General features: G+C 38.2%; 1 long non-coding RNA gene across 1 annotated transcript; it reads right to left on the reverse strand.

The window, feature by feature from the left end:
- Positions 1 to 323: 323 nt before the first annotated feature.
- On the reverse strand, positions 324 to 5,540 carry LOC123386821. Its single transcript, XR_006601265.1, has 2 exons — positions 4,801 to 5,540; positions 324 to 2,971 (listed from the first exon to the last, which is right to left on the reverse strand). It is a non-coding gene; the product is annotated as an uncharacterized LOC123386821 (long non-coding RNA).
- Positions 5,541 to 7,230: the final 1,690 nt, after the last annotated feature.

The following is a 7,230-nucleotide window of genomic DNA, read 5'->3' on the forward strand; positions in this document are numbered from 1 at the left end:
GTTTGGTTAGTATAAATTGTCAGTTAAAGCTCTAGGATGTGTTTGGTAGAAAATGGTGTTTTAAAGTATTAGGATAATTAATGAAATTCTATAACTTTCTACATCTGCAGTTCATGCTATACTATAGAGAAACAACCTTTATTATATATATATATGTGTATATATATGTATACACTATATATATATACACACTATATATACACACTATATATATACACACACTATATATATACATTATATCATATATATACAGTGTGTACATATATATAGTATATATATATAGTATACTCTTACAAAATGTCAAATGGAAGGAATGTGCAAAGTTCTCTTCTTATTGCACTAAACTTTAATATAATTTTATATTTTAATATGTCAGTTTAAATACGGTTATTACAAATTTTTTAAAAAAGGTCAATCCTGCCACTTGTGACCACATTGATAAGCCTAGAAGACATTATACTATGTGACTTAAGCCAATTGCAGAAGGACAAATACTGCATGATTCAACTTATCCGAGGTATCTAAAATAGTCAAACTCATCGAAGCAAAGAATACAATAGTGGTTGCCAGGGGCTACAGAGTAAAAGAAATGGGGAATTGTTGTTCGATGGGTGTAAAGTTTTAGTTATACTACATAAATAAATTCTGGACATCTGCTGTACAAGAAATACAGTATAGCTAACTATACAGTCCTGTACACGCCAAAATTTGTCAAGAGGGCAGACCTATGTTAAATGTGCTTCACACACACACACACACACACACACACACAGGAACTTGGGAGGTGTGGGGCATGTCTATTGATTGTGGTAATGGCATCATGCGTGTTTGCATATGCCCAGACTCATCAAATTGTACACATTAAATATATGCAATTCTTTGTATATCAATTTATACCTCAGTAAAGATGTTAAAACTTTTTAAATAAAAATTAAAAACAATAACCTATGGTGGAAAGAACATCTGGCCACCTATTAGTCTAGATTCTAGTTCTATCTAGAACACAAGCGAATTATGTTTTTAGGTAAATTACTTGTTCTTTCTGTTTATTTACTTGTAAAATGATGTGATTGAAGCAGATTAGCAAAAAATATGTATTATTTATCTAAAATTCTAATTTTTTGAGTAGTTGGCGTTCAGATTTGTAAGAGTTGGAAAAGGCAAGAAACTATCGGCAAAACTGTATGCATTCTCATTACTTACCAGATAATTTCTTTTAAAGTATCTGGACCTGCATTATTTAAGCAGTAAAAAATATACATTAGAAATATCTGGGCTGAGTTAACACTTAAAATCAAATCCTTGGATCCTGAATCATTATAAATTAGATAAGATCAGAATCTAAGTTCATATTCATTGGACTAACCATTTGGAAGGGTGTAGCGTCCTCTCAACAAGTGGAAAATCAGGCTAATCTTCAAGTGATCAACGACATAGACAAGCATCATAAATCTGTGACATCCCAGCTCTTACATTCCTGATAAAAATCGCCTTTAGAAAACTTTCTGCCTCAATCAACACGTCAGAGGAAATTACATCCAACATTTAATCATGTCTTTGGGCCTTAAAGACCTCTCTAAGGTGCAATGGCAGAAAATACAAAAGGAAGTCCTTGTTAATTTCTCACAAGGCCACATGAAGTTATGGAGGCAGAATTAGGCAGGGAGGACAGATTGGATTCAGCTACAACAGATATATCTTAACGGCAGTGATCAATCAGAAGCACGAGGGGGTCTCTAGCAAAGAATGGGCACGATATGGTTGAGGGTATGAGGCAAAGCATCAGGTAAGAAGGAGCAGAAAAATGACAGGAGGCAGGCGTTGCTGTAACAAAGTTTAACAACTTCGTAATTGTGCTGAGCACATCTCCCATTGCCATGTGGAGATCTGATGCCAAAGATAGCATCTTCTAAAGGGTTCTTGTTTTCATTGTTCTGATGAGAAGCTGGAGTCCATTCATTAGCACTGCTCTCTGTTCTCTTTCACTCTCAACCAGAAATTACGGTCCTTGGTCCTTGAGAAATTAATGGCCTCTGGTCCCACACCTACCTCCAATTAGTACCAAGGCAATAGGTGAAAAATATGTTTGGAATCGTGCAAACCTCCGGGGGCAGGTTAATGTCCTCATTAAGCCTGAGACTTCAGAAGAGTTCTGAGCTGTGAAACTGTACCGTCTGTTGAATTATCAACAAAACCAAGGCCCCTGGCACTTCGGGTTATTGCCTGGCCCAAGAGGCTGACTAAATTAGGAAAGTTAAAAAGAAGAAAAAGTAACTCTGATAAGTTACCGTAAACAAGAAAGCTTTGCAGGCTCACTAATGTAACAAACTGAGCTCAATTAAGAGCAGTAAAAATAAAAATCAAACTACAGATTTCCCAGAACATTTTATTCTAAAAGTCTTCAAGATAGGCTTTTTAAAAAGATACCTTTAGACTTTTTTATAAATTGCAAACACAGAACAGAGTCCCTGTATACCCTTTACCCAACTTCTGTTTATGTTAATATCTTACAGAACCATCAGATATTTATCAAAAGAAATGATGGTACATCCTAATATCGGTCTAATACTCTTAACTAAATTCAAAGCTTGTTCGAATTTCACCCGTTTTTCCACTGTTTCTCTGCCCAAGGATCCAATCCAGGACTGCGCATTGGATTTCGTTTTGTCCTCTCTCCTTACTTTCTTCCAACCTGGAACGATTCGATTCCTCAGTTCTTCTTTGTCTTTATGACTCTGACATTTTTTGAAGGGTGTCCATCAGTTAAGGGTGGGCTTCTCCGGTGATTTCTCACTATGAGATTGAGGCTATGCACGGTTAGGAGGGATGCTGCAGAGGTCATGTACTTCTCAGTGCACCATATCAAGGGGCACTTAACGCTGATGTCTATCACTGGTGGTATTCATGTGCCTCGCTCGGCTAGGGTCATGGCAAGCTTTTCATCATCATTTTCATAAGTGAAGAAAGAGACCTTTAATGAGAAAACCAAGTTAGATTACATAGCCTAAATGCAGGGTCTGGCTCCAAAGTTCATGGACTTTCCAAAATTCACCATGTTCTTCCTCTTTAGTGGGAACGATATTGAAAATTCCCTTTAGGGCTTATAAACCAAGGAATACAGGCAGCTTCCAGAAGCTGAAAAAGGCAAAGAGTGAATTCTGTCTTAGAGCCTCCAGAAGGAATGCAGTTCCCCCCTGCATCTTGTATGTTCCTAGTCATTCCTAGTACCTCATCCTCGTGCCTAGCAAAGACCCTGGTTAGAGCCTATAATTATCTGTGAACGAATAAAGAAATTATATCCCCCCCAAAAAAAGAAACTTCCCTTTATTTTTTTAACTTTTCCTCTAAGATCCCTAGATGAGTAAAACTGACTAAAACTGTTGCCCATTATGTGTTACTATGTGCTTTCCGAGCTCTAGAAAAAGTGAAAATATGATTCAAATAAAAACGTTCGAGGGGCGCCTGGGTGGCGCAGTCGGTTAAGCGTCCGACTTCAGCTAGGTCACGATCTCACGGTCCGTGAGTTCGAGCCCCGCGTCCGGCTCTGGGCTGATGGCTCGGAGCCTGGAGCCTGTTTCCGATTCTGTGTCTCCCTCTCTCTTTGCCCCTCCCCCATTCATGCTCTGTCTCTCTCTGTCCCAAAAATAAATAAATGTTGAAAAAAAAATTAAAAAAAAAACCGTTCGAAAATTAAAGTTTGTGGTCTCTCGATGAAAGGGGGTGTTAAACATTAGAGTTTTGTACTTTCTTCTGAGCCAGTTTTATGTTTTCTGATGATCCAAGGCCAACAAAATTTTGTATATTGGCCAGCAAAAACAACAAGCAAAAACAATGCTGTGAATGTGGATATTAATATTTTCATCTCGGAGATTTGGACATAGGCTGAGAAACAAAATTAAACAGTTTTGAAGGAAATTTTCTTCAGAAAATCAGTACTAATAATTTTATAACAATGATTATGTTCAGCCCCCAAACTGGAAAAATAAGAATAGATTTCCTTACTTTACCTCACTCTCATGTCTTCCCACATCAGTTATTTACCTGAAATAATCATTGTACCTACTCTTAGAAATGCATCACATAGGGGTGCCTGGGTGGCTCAGTCAGTTAAGCGCCCAAATTCAGCTCGGAAACGTGATCTCACCGTTCGTGAGTTCGAGCCCCACATCGGGCTCTGTGCTGACAGCTCAGAGCCTGGAGCCTGCTTCGCATTCTGTGTCTTCCTCTCTCTTCCCCTCCCCCTGCTTGCTCACTCTCTCTCTCTCTCTCAAAAATAAATAAACATTAAAAAAAAAGAATTTTAAAAAAAGAAATGTATCATATAGAATTGGGGCACCTGGGTGACTCAGTTGGTTAAGCGTCTGACTCTTGATTTCGGCTCAGGTCACGATCTCATGGTTCATGAGTTTGAGTCCTGCTTGAGGCTCTGCTCTGACAGCACGGAGCCTGCTTGGTATTCTCTCTCTCTCCCTGTATCTTTGCCCCTCCCCTGCTCATGCACTCTCTTTCTCAAAAATAAATAAATAAACTTAAAAAAAGAGAAATGTATCGCATAGAATAGACCTGAGATTCAATTGGAAAGAATTCTACTCCGTGGAATTAAACCGTTATGCAACAAATTAACAGAACACATTACACAGTAAAAATAAAATTGTTTTCAAGTAATTTGTATCTGTTTTCCTTTTTCCAGAGCCAGAATCTATTTCCTGCATATGAATTCATACGTGAAGCCACCATGCATACACCAGCTCACACTGAGTTTCAAATTCCCCCCCGGGTTTTTCTCTCATTTGGACTCACCGAGTTACATGCTTCGTTATGGGGAAAAAAGACGGGCTCATCTCTCTTCAGCGTCTCCTGATGGAGAGAACTTGAAACTACAAAGGATATGGAAGAGCGTGTAGCCAGTTCATTCGTTAAGCCACAAATATTTTGCAAGTTAATATGTGATCATGAGCACTGAGGCCAGACTACCTGGGTTCAAACCCTGGCTTTAGTGGTGCGGTCTTACCTAAATTAGTTAGTCGTTCTAAGTCACAGCTTCCTCATTTGTAAAATGGGGGTAACAACGGTACAGATCTCGTCTGTAAGACAGGAGAACAGTAATCCCCTCAAGTGCTGTAATGAGGAGCAAACGAAATATCCGAAAAACACGCATATAGTTGGTGTAGAGCAGTAACACGCAGAGTAACTGTGAATCCTACTTTGCCCAGGACATTCTTGATTATTTCTGTTGTCTTGGCATAATTATTAATAGGGCCTTCCATTTGATCTAAAAAGCGTCGCGGTTCGGAATATGGATTACATAGTCATCCTAGTTACAAAGCACATAGTAAGTACCGTATAACCATCAGTTATTATCAAAACCTTGTGCTGAGCATCAGCAGTGAGCATTGACAACAATGAAACGATAATCTCTGCCTTCATGAAGCTTTTATTCTAGTTGGGAGAGATCACTAACCATCAACATCAGTCAGTAAAATGGTGACAAATATTATGACGTTGAAGAGCGACTAAGTTCCTGGAAACTGCCAGTTAGCTTATCTTCCCAAATCAGTGGGATTTTTAAACTTGTCTGAAGAGAGAAATATTAACTCAAAATGGGCTAAAGATAGGCGTACCTGGGTGGCTCAGTTGGTTAAGTGTCCGACTTCAGCTCAGGTCATGATCTCCAGGTCGTGAGTTCGAGCCCCGCATTGGGCTCTGTGCTGACAGCTCGGAGCCTGGAGCCCGCTTCGGATTCTGTGTCTCCCTCTGTCTCTGCCCCTCCCCTGCTTGCTCTCTCTCTCTCTCTCTTTCAAAAATAAATAAACATTTAAAAAAATGGGCTAAAGACTTAAATGTGAGATGTGAAACCGAAAGAAAGAAAGAAAGAAAGAAAGAAAGAAAGAAAGAAAGAAAAAGAGAAGCCCAGAAACCATAAAACTCCTATAAGAAAACATAGGAGAAAAACTGCTTGACATGTGTCTTGGCAATTATTTTTTGGAAAATGACACCTAGCATGCAAGTTACAAAATAAAAAATGGACTACATCAAAGTAAAAAGCTTCTGCACAGCAAAAAGAAACGCTGAAAATGAAAAGACAACCTAAGGAATGGGAAAACATATTTGCAAATAATATGCCTGATAAAGAAGTTAATATCCAAAGGATATAAAGAACAATTACAACTCAAGTAAAAATAAATAATCCCATTTAAAATGGGCAAAGGACCTGAATAGACATTCTTCCACAAATGATACATGAGTGGCCAACAGGAACATGAAAAAGTGCTCCACGTTGCTCCTCACCAGGGAAATGCAAACCCAAAGCCCAGTATCACCTCATGTCTACCCAAATGGCTGTCATCAAAAAGACAAGAGATAACAAATGCTAGCGGGGTTGTGGAGAAAAGGGAGTCTTTGTGCACTGTTGATGGGAATGTAAATCGGTGCAGCCAATTTACCATGGCAACAGTATGGAGGTTCTTGGAAAAATTAGAAATAAAACAACCCTATGATCCAGCAATTCCACGTCTGGACGTTTATCTGAAGAAAATGAAAACATTAACTTGAAAAGATATCTGTACCCCCCACGTTTACTACAGCGTGATTTACAATAGCCAAGACATGGAAACAACTTACGTGTCCATCGAGGGATAAATAGGTAAATTAAAAAATGTATATATACACATATATACAGACACACATCATAGAATACTCTTCAGCTATGAAACAGAAGGAATTCTTTTTATGACAATATGAATGAATCTTGAGAGCACTATGTGAAGTGAAATACATCAGACAGAGGAAGACAGATACTGTAAGATCTCACTGATATGTGGGATCTGAAAGAGCGAGAGAGAGATCAGATGTAAAAAAGATATAGAAAGATATAGAAAAATGTTGGATTTGTGGTTGCCAGAGGTTAGTGGTGGGGGTAGAGGGGATCGGGTGAAGCTGGTCAAAAGATACTTCCAGTTATAAGATAAAAAGTATTAGGGATAAAATGTACAACATGATGACTATAGTTAATATTGCTGTATGGTATATGCGAAAGTCGTTCAAAGAGTAAATTCTAAGAGTTCCCCAAAGAAAAAAAAAAAACATTTTTTTCCTGTTCTTTGTATCTATATGAGTTAATGGATGTTAACGGAACTTTTTGTGGTAATCGTTTCACAATACATGTAAAGTCAAAACATTATGCTGTACTCAAGTTTATATAGTCAATTGTATCTCAATAAAACTGGAAAG

The sequence above is a fragment of the Felis catus genome, chromosome B4, assembly GCF_018350175.1.
Source record: "Felis catus isolate Fca126 chromosome B4, F.catus_Fca126_mat1.0, whole genome shotgun sequence".
In the NCBI taxonomy this organism is placed as follows: Eukaryota; Metazoa; Chordata; class Mammalia; order Carnivora; family Felidae; genus Felis; species Felis catus.